Below are 14,502 nucleotides of genomic sequence, written 5' to 3'. Positions count from 1 at the left end.
CTATTCCTAGGCACAGGTCACCTCTCAGGCGAGACCTTAATGGGCCTTGCTGGCCCAATGCAGGTTGGGGTCTTCACATGTTTTCCGAGGAACCTTCTTCGACGTGCAGGTTTCATCACGATGGTTTGCTTCACTAAAAAACTCATGGAAAATTTTGAAATTAAATGTCGCACTTACGAGGAGCTCTGAGTGCGAGCCCGGAATCGAACCCACGGCCTTATATTATAACAATACGGCTTTTTTTTTCACAAAAATACTGGCGATTATTTTTGTTTATCATTATTCCCTCTCCCCAAAGTCTACTGGATCTACCCATCGCTCCATCTCGGTCAATAGGGTTCCGACATCTTTACTACAATTTTGAGATGAAATATAATTTTTTTTACACAATTGTAAGAAGAAAGAATATTTTATTTAAGAATAATATCTTATTTCACCAGATTACAATCAAAGATTCTTTTTTAAACTCAAAGTTTTAAAAAAAACCGCGATATCTAATAACAATATTTGTTTCACTAATGACTAGTAAACATTCAATTTTCTTAACACAATCGGGTGAATATACAATGACAAATATGGACGTTGCTCCAAGGGAGTAAAAATTTAAAATAGACTATTAACTGATTTTAACAATATTAACTTATAACCATCTACTTGTTCTAAGTGTAGCAACAACTTAGTTCATGTTTTCACGAGAATTAAAAAAATATCTGTAAAAAACTACTTAAGAATTCATTACCGGAGCCTGTTCTACTCTATACAGTTTACAAAATTGTGATATTAAAAAGAAAGTTACCAGCAAAAAATAAAATGACTGAGATACCGAGACAAAAAGGTAAAACTACTGAAAATTGTTATAAGAGATGTGGAAAAAGAGAATAAGAAGTTGAAGACTTTCTACATATACCAAAAATAATATACAAGTATCAAGAAACACTGAAAATCAAATAGTTGGAAAAAATTATAGAAGAAAGATCGCAAGGCAGTTTAACACAAAAAAGAGACGGTAATTTTGAAATGTTGGTATAAATTCTTTCATGATTAGAGTAGTAAGAAGTAGAAGTTAAACTAACCAAAAAAAGAAAACGAAAACCATGACGATACTAATAAGGGTAAAAATAAAAGGAAAAGGTAAGGGTAAAGAGAAAATGGAAAGAAAAAGAAATAGATTATTAAAATTTGTGTTTGAATAGTAATGAATGATGAACTTTAAAAAATATGAAACTTTTAAGTAAGCTATTTTTTTCCACTTTTTTATCATAATTTTGGGTTGTAGAAAAAAAATATTTTGTTTTGTTGATTTAGTTAATAATACAAGGTTGTTTACTAAAAAATAGCTATTAGCAAAGAAAATGTTAATTATTATACTGTTACTAGTAATAGAATTTACACATTATACATACACGTACGCACAAACGTACATGAACACACGCACGCTCATATATACATTACATTTAATGTCTTAGAAAAATGGAGACTGCTTGCAGTAACCCAGAGACTCAATTAATAACAATTAGCAACTAAAGTTCCTGATGAAGATATGTGGTACTTTGGAGGTGATACTTATGTTAAAGTTTTGTCACAATTTTAAGTTTAAATTTCAGTTTTTACGTTTAAGTTTAAATTTTCTATTTATCATTATGAGTTGGAATGACAAAATAATAAAAAAATGTTTGACACAATTTTCTTTTTTTATATGCATGCATATCATTACAGTACCCTTATATTTCACTACCTTATCATAAAAAAATCATTTCCATGTTCATTCTTCATTACCATACCTAGACATATTTTTAAAAACCAAATGTCGTCGTCATTATTGATTTTATATCTGTGCCTTTCATTTCTCTCGTGTTAGGGTACATCCTCAATCCCATACTATTTTCAAAAATCAATAAAAATTTAGTTTTCAACTTTGTAAAACTTTTGCGCAATGATTCCTAAACTGTAGAAACACCCAATCTCACAAGAACGAATACCTCTATATAATCTTTATTAAATGGTAATTAATTACAAAAATACTTTTAACAATAATAACAGACAGAAAACCATACAACCTGGTCTCAGACTAGGGAATTCCCTGTACTGCGAGTATCAGAGACCTCAGAACACCAAGACCAGAACCAATTTAGAAAAGTTCATATCAGCAATTGGTCCTACCGAAAATTTAACGCAGAAGCTATCCAGCGTCTACGTTAAGCTACCGAGGTCGTCAAAGTAACCTTCAGTATTAGGTAGTTCTCTAATCTTTACGATCGATTTTCCATACCTACATTCATTACTAGTCATTAAAAGATGAGTTCCTTAGTTAAGTTTCATTAATATTAATTAAATCTTTATTGAATTGATATTCAATTATTTTTTGTGAAATTACTCCACTAGTTTGTTATAATTATTAATACAAAGATCGAACACTAAGGAAAAAAATCCTTCGATCCGGGCGGATTCGAACCGACGTCTTCTTGCATACCGTGCTAGACGATATACCAACTAAGCCACGGAACGAACCAACGGACCTCACGAATTTTTCTATGTGCTTGTGTCATGTCTTTGTACTTGGTTTTTCATTAATATTGTTTAATATTGTTTTGGAAACTGCTTGATGTAACAATGAGTGACATAATATTGTTTATGCTACATTCATTATATTTGGAAAGGCATAAAAATTAAATGCCTAACCACCTGCTAAAAACTGCTATTTTACCTTTGGCTGTTAAAGTCAAAACAAAGTAGACAGTAGTATAAGGTTAAAAAAGAAAAGAAATAAACAATAGTTCATAAGTGGGAAGTGGAAATGTTTTACGTCTAGTTTGTTTCAAAGCAAGGACATCATTTTCAGTTGTTTTACATAAGTAAGGACAACTAGGGTAATTGTCACTAAGAGATAATTAAGACTATAAAATTACAGGATAACAGAACATTGAAAGGAAACATAATTTCTTAGGCCACATCCTCTAACGTGGCTAAACAAGATTGGTTGTGAATTTTTAATTGCTCCACAGTAACAAAATACCCCAGATTTGCATTTAGGCAAAGTAATAATACAAGTTTATACAAGTTATATTATGCAGTCATCACAAAACATTGTCTTTTTATGGGATGATAATGTATTGCTTAATATTTACCTTCAATATCAAGTACGTTGCCAACATCGGTATTGGAGGAGGAGGTTAAACTTATTCTTATTCTTTTTGATTTTGCCTCATCATATAAATAAATTAATTGAAGTTTTAAACAATAATTAAATATATATCAGTGTATAAATTTACAATAAATAAAATAATAGTGGTACATATGAGTAGCAGGGCAGATTTCATTTATTCTTATGCAGCTTTTTATAATTCATTAGCAATGACACAAGTTTATACAAGCTATAATATATATATATATTATTTCATCACAAACCATTTTTTGATGTGATTATTATATGATGATCAGCGATGGGAAATGACGGAGTTACCTAAAGTATGAACGTTTTCTTAGTATGAATATACCCATTTAGTCAACAATGCACATGAATAAAAATAATAAAAAATAATAACAACAATAATAAAAAGTTTATTTGACAGCAACAATTTTTTGATTACCTCAGTCCCCACATTAGGCAAGCCTAAACATAAAATTTCTTTTTTTACTGTGTATTTTGTAAGAAAATATAGGTTGTCTTATGTTTATTTTTTAAATGGCTAAAGTATTTAAATACGTAAATACCTATAGAACCTCATTTACAATATGATTTTTTGAGACAATAATTTGTAGCAAATCGTTAATAGGATCATTTGTCGCCAGTGTACTCAAATTTCAATAAATTATATGCATATTAAAATTTAATCAGTTCTGAAAAGTCCCGTGACTTGTAGATAAAGAAAGATATCCAAGAATATCCACGTTATTCTTTAGTTTAGCTAAATTTACTCCCACAATCCCGATCACTGATGATGATTTCAGTTTCTCCTGATAAGATGACTGACATTGATTTAAAATAATAAGTGACTTAGACTATAATGCTCATGCTATACAGAAGCGGCCGCGGGAGCGTAATGGGTGCGGGATTTTTTTTCGTACATTACAAAAATACACGGCCGCTTCTGTGTGTGGCGCTATCTGGCGCTTCTACGTGGCCAGAGCATAAGTGACATGAAGAAGAAGTTACGTATGTAGTCAATTATTTATGTACTTAATTATGACCTCAAACTGTAGTAAATTCAGTATATCATGTCTTGAAATTGTGATATACCCTGAGCAAATTCCATAAATAACAATTTCAGTTGTTACTTATAAATTCCAACAAGGAGAATAAGCTGTATTTAATACAAGTTTTATTAATGCATATTTTGTTACCCCAACTAAATTTAATTTCTGTACATCTGTCTCTTCGGTTATAAGTAAGCAAAAGATAAAATATATTTGTTTTAGTTTAACACTTTCAAATTAGTCAATGTCCAAAGGCCCTCCATGGTTGCAATGGTTAAGGGCTGTGTGGCATGAATGAAGACGTTTTAATAATAATAATACATTTGTAATTTTATACACATGCCAGGTGGAAATTTCACACATATAGAAAATTAAATAGGCTCTTGTCATGTGTGTTGAGGGTGTATTACCCTCAATGTAAATATAATTCATTTCCGTCTGTAAATGTAATAAAAACCAGTTGAAAAATGAGAAAAGGAAACCATAATAATAATAAACTATTTCAAAATTTTAAGCTGCACATGGCATTACGAGCACATTATTAAATAGCTGTGAATGAGAATAAGTGTTCTATTGATAGTTTTAAGCAGAAATTAAATCTGAACAGACTAAGTGAAATTAACTTTAGTGTGCATTTGCCTGAATCAACACTAATGTTACACTACAGCTTACTTGTATAATTAAACTACATAACATTTCAAACATGTGCAGTGAAATGGGACAGCATATGATTGAATGTGCAGTGATATACACAGCCCCATTTATTGATAGCCATCATAAGAGATAATATATATCAGAGCTTTATGTCCGTTGGACCTATATCCTTTCGGAAGTATGTTTTGCAAGTGATAACTAATGGTTTGATAAACAGAGGTTTGCAACTTTGCAATAGCCGTTCAGGCAATTTCTTGTGGCCAGGCCGTCCTGTGTTCAGGTCATCAGTACGGCCCGTCTACCACAACAACAAACTCAATTAACAGACACATGAAGAAACACGACCTTGGTAGTACCCAACAACATGTTCTAATATGACAAACAACAAAATATGAACGAAATTTTTGCAAATAAAAATGCACGGACAAAGAAAAAATACTATTTACCGGCCAGAATCAAAATCTTCCCTTATCCGCGGTGTACTAGAACAATATTTTTGTAACTAACACACTGTGACAAGTTAATTAGTTTGGAAACTATAGCACAAATAATTACGACTGAATCATACTTGGCGAAAAAATCATGTAATTGAAAGCAAGTCAAAGCATTTGTCAAAATACTGATCTGTCAAAATTGAATGTCAAATTTTAGTTTTTTAAATTATTAATTATAAGGCCTGGCTACAGAGCAATCTAAGACAATCCTAAAATAATTTTCTATGGTTCAAGGAAGATTCAAGGAATAGTGTCTGATAAAATGTCAGTGTGTACTCAAATCTTATTTTTTTCCGTCCTCTAAGACTCAAATGCTTACTTTCAATGTGTATTAATAAAAAACATATCGAGTTCTTAGGTTTTCGCGATTGTTACACATAGGAAATGAAACTATTTTTCCGAATTTAAATCGCGTATATTTGTTTTTTCAAACAAACAAATATACGCGATTTAAATCCGGAAAAATAGTTTCATTTCCTATAATGAAAAACATGTTTTAAAACTAAAATACATCACTTACTAATGGATTATAATATTTTATAAAAAGTTTTGATTTTGAAATTTGTTGGAAATATAAAAGTAGTGTCGACTGCATTTGTTATTTCGTTTAATAAAAATATTTAATAAGTGGGTAAGGCGTCCCCCTAAGTTTTTCATGGTTCACGATGAAGTACTAGATACTTTTGAGATATGTTTCGAAATCAAAATCACGACATCGTTTGGGTTCTCTACCTCTACCTCCTCTATTTCTCTATCTACCTTTACGAATTCCAGCCCACCTCTCGAGTTATATTATCATCAGGGGGCCTACCCAGTCACATTGTAGTTTTTTAGTCTTTTTACTAATGCCGTAACGTCCAGGGTCCTGTTGTCCCGTTGACTCGATTGGTTTTTTCATTCCTAATAGTAGAAGTAAAAAAAAAATTAAAAGCAGATATTACATTCCGTTACAAGTGCGTTCGTAGGTCGTATGTAAAGACGGGGAAGTTACATATACTAGGAATTAAGTGCCTGCGAGACATTCTCAACATTAAGTGGTCGGATCGGGTAAGAATCACCGATGTGCTTCAGCGGACGAATGTTTTCGGCATTGAAGGATGTCTAATACGGCGTCAGCTAGGTTGATGTAGACACGTCCCTCGCATGTTTGAATCTTTTCTGAACTCCAGAAAGGCAAGCGGAAGCAACACGCGACCAGTTCTTGAGATAGAAGTATGTTCTGAAAAGACACATGAAAAGTTACAACATTGACCCCTCGAGGTGGAGATGCAGTCGACTTGCCGTTCTGGGTGGAGGTATTCTGTGAAAGCTCAGGTGACAAAATTTGAGGAGCAGAAACTGCCAGACCTGGACGCGAAACGTGACGCTTTCAAAAGGCTAAGACACCTGCGGCCATCTTTTATTACTTTCTTGACGGTGTCCTTGCGTGTCGCCACTGTTTGCGAACATTTATCAATAAGATTGGCTACTGTAGCCATCCAAGGGCACATGAAAGAGCAAACAACCGTAGCTCTAATTCTAAACAATGTAGACGAAACCGGCTCGGACATACACACACTCACACACACACACACACGCGCGCGCGCGCTTCGTAAGTCGTAGGTAAAGACGAGGAAGTTACATTATGAATTATGAAAAAATCTAGGTGAATTTCATTCATACATAATCTCTTATTTTAAGTTATCAGATTCTACAGGGCTATCTGTATTAGACTGTCGGCTTGATTCATCTGCTCAAAGCCGTAAGCGAGTGTAGAGGTGAAAAGGTTGTAAACCACAATGCACTGTGACCAAGATTACGGCAATAAAGTAAGAAACTTCAGGTCCATAGAAATTTATTGTGTAAATATAAGTTTAAGGTGAAGAAAAGGCAGTAACAAGACAAGAAAACGTATATAACAACAGGTACAACAGTATAAAACACTCCCTTACTGCCGATTAACATAAACAGTCCAGACACTTACCCCAAAAGGGCTGAGTTATACGGTATTACAGATTGGTATTAAAATTGGCACATGATTAGTAGTAGCTATTACAGATTGGTATTGAAACTGGTAACAGAATCAAAATTAGACGCAAATGAAATTAGAGCAGTGGGTACTGTTCACTGCCGCGATCGAGCTGGGAGTGGCGATGGAACGAAACAAAATCAAAATGGCGAGGCCATGGCGAGGCAAAGGAAATTAAAGAACGATTCAAAACTTCAAAAAGGCCAGACAGGAACCGGAGAAAAGGTAGGATGACGAAAGGAGGTCACATCGTCACTGATAGAGTATAATATGTGTATAATAATTGAAAGTTTCATTTTACGTCTCATTAGTAAAATCAAAATGGAAGTACTTGCTTAAATTATATCATCGCATCTCTGTTTAGATGATTTCTCTGCAAGGTGTAACTAAAAGTGTTATTGTTGTTCAAGCGATGCTCGTATTCTAGAAGTAGCATAATAACAATTATTATTTAAAAATGTAAATATTTTCACAATTTTTAAAACAGTTTTAAATATTTTTTTGAGACAATGTGATGTGACACTTGCCGGTGCAGAGGCGTGAAATGGACGATAATAATAATAATAATTTTCTCCTGATCCTTATGAAAAAAATAAGTATATATCATATAAATATGCATTTTAACACTGAAATTATAATCGAAGAATCCCAAAAACTAAGTAAGTAAGTTTAGTTAACTGACATGTGATTCTAATTTATGGAGGAAACGAAAGAAAAACTTATTAAAACATAGAAATCTTGTTCAGTGTTCTACAATTAGTTACATTGAGACATTTTGATAAATCTGATTTAATAATAACACTACGTGACACTAAATACTACTCTGTGGTTGTGGAGGTACTCCACTGGGTATTTCCGATCATTGTCTGGTGAAAACTGTTTCCGTGTACTTCCCACCCGATGAGGGCCCTAGTGGTATAAGACGGGTCAAAAATTCAAAATTCAAAATAATCTTTATTTCATAGGTAAGCATTATTACACTTGAAATCGTCACAATGGTTATACTCTACCGCTCATTCGTAAGGCAGATTCCCCTGAGAAGAATGAGCAACTCTAGGGGTTGCTCTTTGTAAATAACATTTGTGCACATTCAACATTTACAATATATTGTTTTTTGTTTTGAACCATCAGAGATCGAGACTACCTCCATGAGCTAAACGGGTTACTACCACGGATTTTTGTCATCCAAGTACGCAGAAGTTGTATAATTAAATTAAAAAATAATAACCTTTAGTATAAAGTTTTTGTTTCACTATAGTTTTAAGCCTCGTGAAAGGCAAATTTTGTGTATCAACCGGAATCTTGTTATAAAAGCGTATACAATGCCCCTTGAATGATTTTTTGACTTTGTGAAGACGACTATCAAGAACAGCTAGTTTATATTTATTCCTCGTATTAATGTTAGGTCTGTCACTATTTTTCTTAAAGAAATTACTATTCCTCTTAACATAAATTACATTTTCATAAATGTACTGTGAGGCTAGTGGAAGAATGTTAATTTCCTTAAATTCATCTCTCAAAGATATTCTGGGGCCCAATTGCCCTAACCGCACGTTTCTGCAGGACAAAGATTCTATTGATATCGGCGGCATTACGCCAAAGCAACATGCCGTATGTCATAAGACTGTGAAAGTAGCTGAAGTAAACCAGTCTAGCGGTTTCGACGTCTGAAAGTTTCCGTATTTTTTAATTGCGTACATTGCAGAGCCGAGTCGTTTTGATAACTTACTTATATGGAGACCCCATGGCAATTGAGCATCTAACGTTATACCTAGAAAGATAACTGTGTCCACAAGATTCAATTTTTCATTTCTAACTACAATGTTTGTAACCATCTCTCTGACACTGGGTAAAGTAAATTTCACACAATTTGTTTTTTCTCATTAAGGAGTAGGTTATTAACAGCAAACCAATCAACTACTTTAGATATAGCATTGTTCACATCGTCGTAGGAACATTGGTGCCTTTTAACTTTAAATAATAAGGAAGTATCATCAGCAAACAATACTATCTCACGTTTTATTCCCTCCATGAGGCTAGGTAAGCCATTAATATAAACTAAAAACAAAAATTGGCCTAAAATTGAACCTTGAGGGACACCCATGCTAATTGCAGACCCTGATGATCTCGTACCGTTAACATCGACCCTCTGTACCCTACCACGCAAATACGATTTAAGAAGCTCGAGGTCATGTCCCGCCACACCATAGTGGCGAAGTTTTCTGACCAGTGTATCATGGTGCACACAATCAAAAGCCTTAGAAAGGTCACCGAGTACACCAATAGCATCATGTGAGACTTCCCATGCATCAAATATATGATTCATCAACTCACCACCAACATCGGTTGTAGAGCGACCCCGAGTGAAACCAAATTGTTTAGGACACATTAAGTTGTTACTATAAAAATGTGCACACATCTGATTTAGAATATCTTTTTGAAATATATTACTAAGAGTTTTGTTGAGAGTATTGAGAGTGTGGCGATACAAGTTAGCAGATTGGGACGAAATGCGCTATTTCTTTGCGGCATATCCTTGGCAGGCGTGCTTTACTTCAGGAGACTCGTCGAGCTGTGCTGATGCTGTAGTCGAGGTCTTATGTTTGGGTATATACTCTGATGTACCTAATGGACTCCAAGCTCGTCCATGGTTTAACACTGATTGTAGTTGTGCTGAAGCACATAAACAGTCCGCGTACCAAGCTTGGGCAGTTGCTTGACTACGCAAAGCTCCGAGTACACGGAATTTGAAGAAAGCTTTTAATAAGGCCGCCAAGAAGTGTTAAAGCGTGTTACGTAGGGCCAAGTTCGACCATATGCGCCGCATAGGGGCCAAGCTTGCCTCTTATCCAGCAGGCAGCAAATACTTTTGGTCCCTGGCCAAAGCGTTCGAATCTAGCCTTTGTGGCCCATCTTTGCCACCTCTGCTGAGGCCGGACGGCTCGCTGGCTCATACTGCGCTTCCGCAGGCAAAGAGATTCGCCTTCTCTTCAGAAGGCGAATCTCTTTGCCTCACTCTTTGCATAGAGTTCGCGTCTTGCGCCGCAGGGAGCCTACCACCTAATTTACCTCAGGCTGGCTGCACTATGGCGCCAGTTCGCGTACGCCAAAAAGAGGTACTTAGAACTAGAGGAAGAGGTACTTAAAGCTACCGGGCCATATGGAATTCCAGCAATAGTCCTGCGTAACTTTGCTCCTGAGTTATCTCGTGTTCTCACACGTCTATACCGCCTCTCACTTGAGACTGGTGTAGTTCTCAGGTCGTGGAAGCTTGCAAACGTGCAAACTGTGCCAAAAAAGTTCCGACGAGGGCGATCTACTGTGGATCTTCTTGTGTATGCCTGTCACATATGGAGCGAGGCTATAGAAAAGCAAGGCGAAGTAAATTTTATCAAAAAAAATCGGTAACCGTAAAACGGATACCTGTAATAGATTACCTATAGTACTGTACGTATGTAGTTAAATGTCTTTTCTTCCCGTCACGTCTAGTTTTTGAGGTACCAGCCGATATAATTTTTAATTATTTTGAAATTACGCGTAATTAATAAAAGGTAACGTAATTGACGAAATCTATTAATTTGATATTAGTATCTTTGTGATAAATTATCTTAGAGCGTAATTAATAATTAATAATATTACAAAATGAATACTTCAATTAAAAAAAACGACCTCTAAAAGTTCGTGGAATTACATCTACTTATTTGCTAAGCTTTATCGAAAACGGTTACTGGAAAGTGGAAAACGGTTACTGGAAAGTGCGCGAAACCGGATTCATCCCTTAGTTTGCCACCTTTAGAGGTGGAATATTTTCTTCACATTTAAATGGGACCAATACTGAGATATCCTCTTTCCAACACCGAAAAATCATCAAAATCGGTACATAAATAACATACATAAAAAATACAGTCGAATTGAGAACCTGTTCCTTTTTTGAAGTCGGTTAAAAAGTCATCGATGCGAGTACAAAATTAAACCAAACCGAGTTTGTTACGTATGTCGACAATAGGTACGTACATACATCATCAAGTCGCAAGGAATAAAAGTATCCGAAAAATTACGAAATGCGTATTTCCTATTTTTTGGACGTATTTACATATTAAGATATGTCTTGGATTCCGTAACTGTTTTGCGTATCATGATATGCTACTCTTTTGTCCTGGCAGATTAGAAATAGAACATTCATGCCTTTTGCAATCAATCGATACTGTAGCGTGGACGCAGTAATTACCACAACGATTGCAAGATGACCTCGGTGGCGCAACGGCTTGCACTGTGGGTGCTGGATGAGATGGTTCCATTATCGGTAGGACCAATTTGGAGAAGTAACTTTTCTAGATTGGCTATGGTTTGGGGTTTCTGGGTGTTTAGAGTGAATTTCGTTGCTCCTGTGTGTGGTCACTGGTACCCATGGTTAGCTAGGACATTATTGTTGTCATAATTATCATCAACGTCACTGAAGGTTACCGTAAAAGGCGTTTTGGGTAATCAGAGTAATCACAGAGTCAAAAATGTGGCGCCCTTGGCAATTAATTTGTAACACGCATATACAAAAAAGATGGAATGTTGAATGTCGATAAAAATCAATTTTTTCTATTCCCTATTCTCTAGTTTCTCTTCGAATCTTGGGGGCCAATGTAATAAACTGAAAAAGAGATTTCTTTAGGGTCTAAAAAGGCTTGAGGAATGGTATGAAGGTCATTGGAAAATGTATAACTAATAATTTGGTGATTACTGATAGCGTCTAAAGCGAAAAAATAAGTCGCAACAGAAAGGTAACAGATAAAAAAAACTATTTTTCTTTGAATTTATTTTGTGAACAATATTTGTTTTTAACTTCATATTTTGTGATATATATCAATTAGATTCTACATCATGGGTTTTTTCTTAAAAAAAATTATGAACTAAAAACACGTATATACATTAGTGGGTGTTGGTCGGTTCCAATCCGGCCAGATCGAAGGAATTTTTTCTGGGTGTTCGATTTTTGTATTAATAATTATAACAAACTAGAGGAAATAATTTAATTGGTAGCTTAATGTGATATTTTACAACACTCCTTTTTAAGCATAAAAAGCCACCGAGTAATTTCGTTAGCAGAATCTGTAAATTCTCTCTTCAAAAATTGACGTTTTGCAGATGTAGCCTTATTAGACCAAGGGTGCGAATTGTTGTTTCTTTGAGGGGTTTTTTCAGATATGCGACCAGAAGCACGATACACATATACCGTACCTATTCTATATCAGTATTAACGTGGAACATAATGCACTGATTTTAGAAGATAGTAAGTATTTGTTATAATTATTAATACAAAATACGAACACTCAGAAAAAAATCCCTTCGATCCGGTCGGATTCGAACCGACGTCTTCTAGCAAACCGTGCCAGACGTTATGCCAACTAAGCCACGGAACGAACCAGCAGACGGAGGTGCTTGTTGTCGGATCTTTGTATTCGGTTTGCAAGACCGTCGTTTAGCGCCATCTATGAGAAATCTATGACAGTTAGGTAACTTTACAGCTACCAGAAAAAAGAACAAATATCATATGTGACAGTTGTATTCATTCATTAATTGATGTATAAAAGTGCCTTAGAGAAATGAGAATGCAGAAGGTAATGCTGTAACAAATAATAAAATTATGTATAAAAAGGTACAATTGTTATAAAATACTCCCTAACCAATTTTAGTAGCAGTAGAGCTCCTTGTGAAAGAGTTCGACCAGGTACCAGAAGTACTGCCACCTTACCTATTTCTGCCGCCAAGCAGTAATGTCAGCATTACTGTGTTCCTATTTTGAAGTAAGGGTGCTGGTGAAATTACAGTCACATAGGACTTGTCAACTTATGTCTCAGGGTGACGGGCGCACTGGCATTGCCTCTCAGGGTCGTATTCCAGAACTCTACTCAATGCTCAAGTCAGGATCTGAGCATGATTTCAAGCACTGGAAATACGACCCTAATGGCAGGGACTTGAGTATGATTTCGAGTACTTTAAAATCATACTCAAATCCTGACTTGAGCATTGAGTAGAGTTCTAGAATACAACCCTTAGATCTTTGCTATTTAAAGCTCTGAGTGGCACTGCAACAGTTATGGACATAATATCATAAGAAAAAACATTATAAAAATACACACGTAAATTGCTATAGCTGCTCTAGGTAATTACACCACCACATAGAGTGGATGATATCACCCTTTTGAACAACGACAAATAAACGGCAAAAAACAAGACAAAAAAGTTATACTGCAACTTACGATTACAAAATTGTCTTCAATATCGTGGTAAAGTAATTACTTGTATACATGGCAAAAATATAAAACAAAATATAATGTAAATTAATAGGGACTTCAGAGGGAGGTGTTGTCTACTCTATATGTCCTTGAAGTTTACAGTAAATTTGACTTTGATAATTTTACTAAGGTAACTATTAAAATTACATCAAGGCCATGCCGGTTTTAAAATACGCAAATGAAAATTCTGCGCTTCTTTCTACGTAAGCTTACCAAAAATTTCACCTTTCCATTGCAAAAAATACTCTTTTCTGATTCGTGTATAAACCTACGAGCTCGTCTTCCATTGGTCAATATTACAACAGGTTTTGCCGCACTGCGCTACCTCTTCTAGGTTTGAAAACAGGAACTCTGAAGCCACAGTATACAAAAAAAAAATTTGATCGTGATAATTATCTTTCTGTAAGCGTAATGGTTCTTCGAAAATCCTTTTTTCTAATATCGCTAACAATCTAAAATCGTTATTTGTTTATGTGATTCATGTAAAATTGTCGTCCGTGTGTAAATTTGACACAATATCGTTACAAGAACCTGATTAACCGTTTGAATTATCTAAGCTGTTACGTTATCAAAGCTGAATTTTAACCAGAATTCAAAATCATACTTCATCCGAATGTGGACTTTAGGTATTTATGTTCCAAGATCGGCTTTTCTTTAAAGCTATGTATAGAAACTACTGCAGTAATTCCACTGCGTATTGACAAAACTCTCTGTAGCGTCGAGTTTAGGTTGCAGGTTGCTGTTAGACATAGATATAGGAAAAAAGGATTTTTAAATACATAATTATTGTCTCCTGTATTCTGCAGGAACAAATTTGTGTTACAATTAAGCAGTACCTTTTGTATATGTTTTCCTTGTTACTAAA

General features: G+C 34.9%; 1 protein-coding gene across 1 annotated transcript in view; it reads right to left on the bottom strand.

Annotated features, from left to right (window-relative positions):
* LOC113233386 (E3 ubiquitin-protein ligase RNF13) overlaps nt 1-5,414 on the bottom strand; it is a 40,840-nt gene extending 35,426 nt beyond the window's left edge. The window contains exon 1 of the mRNA XM_026468507.1: nt 5,295-5,414. The gene's annotated coding sequence lies outside the window, so the exon portion shown is untranslated. The remainder of the gene's footprint in view (nt 1-5,294) is intronic.
* Between the last annotated feature and the right edge of the window lie 9,088 nt (nt 5,415-14,502).

Source organism: Hyposmocoma kahamanoa, unplaced genomic scaffold (genome assembly GCF_003589595.1).
Source record: "Hyposmocoma kahamanoa isolate Upper Pololo Valley unplaced genomic scaffold, ASM358959v1 78, whole genome shotgun sequence".
Taxonomy (NCBI): Eukaryota; Metazoa; Arthropoda; class Insecta; order Lepidoptera; family Cosmopterigidae; genus Hyposmocoma; species Hyposmocoma kahamanoa.
Note: the sequence above shows the minus strand (reverse complement) of the source record. Positions and strands in the feature narration are given on the sequence as shown.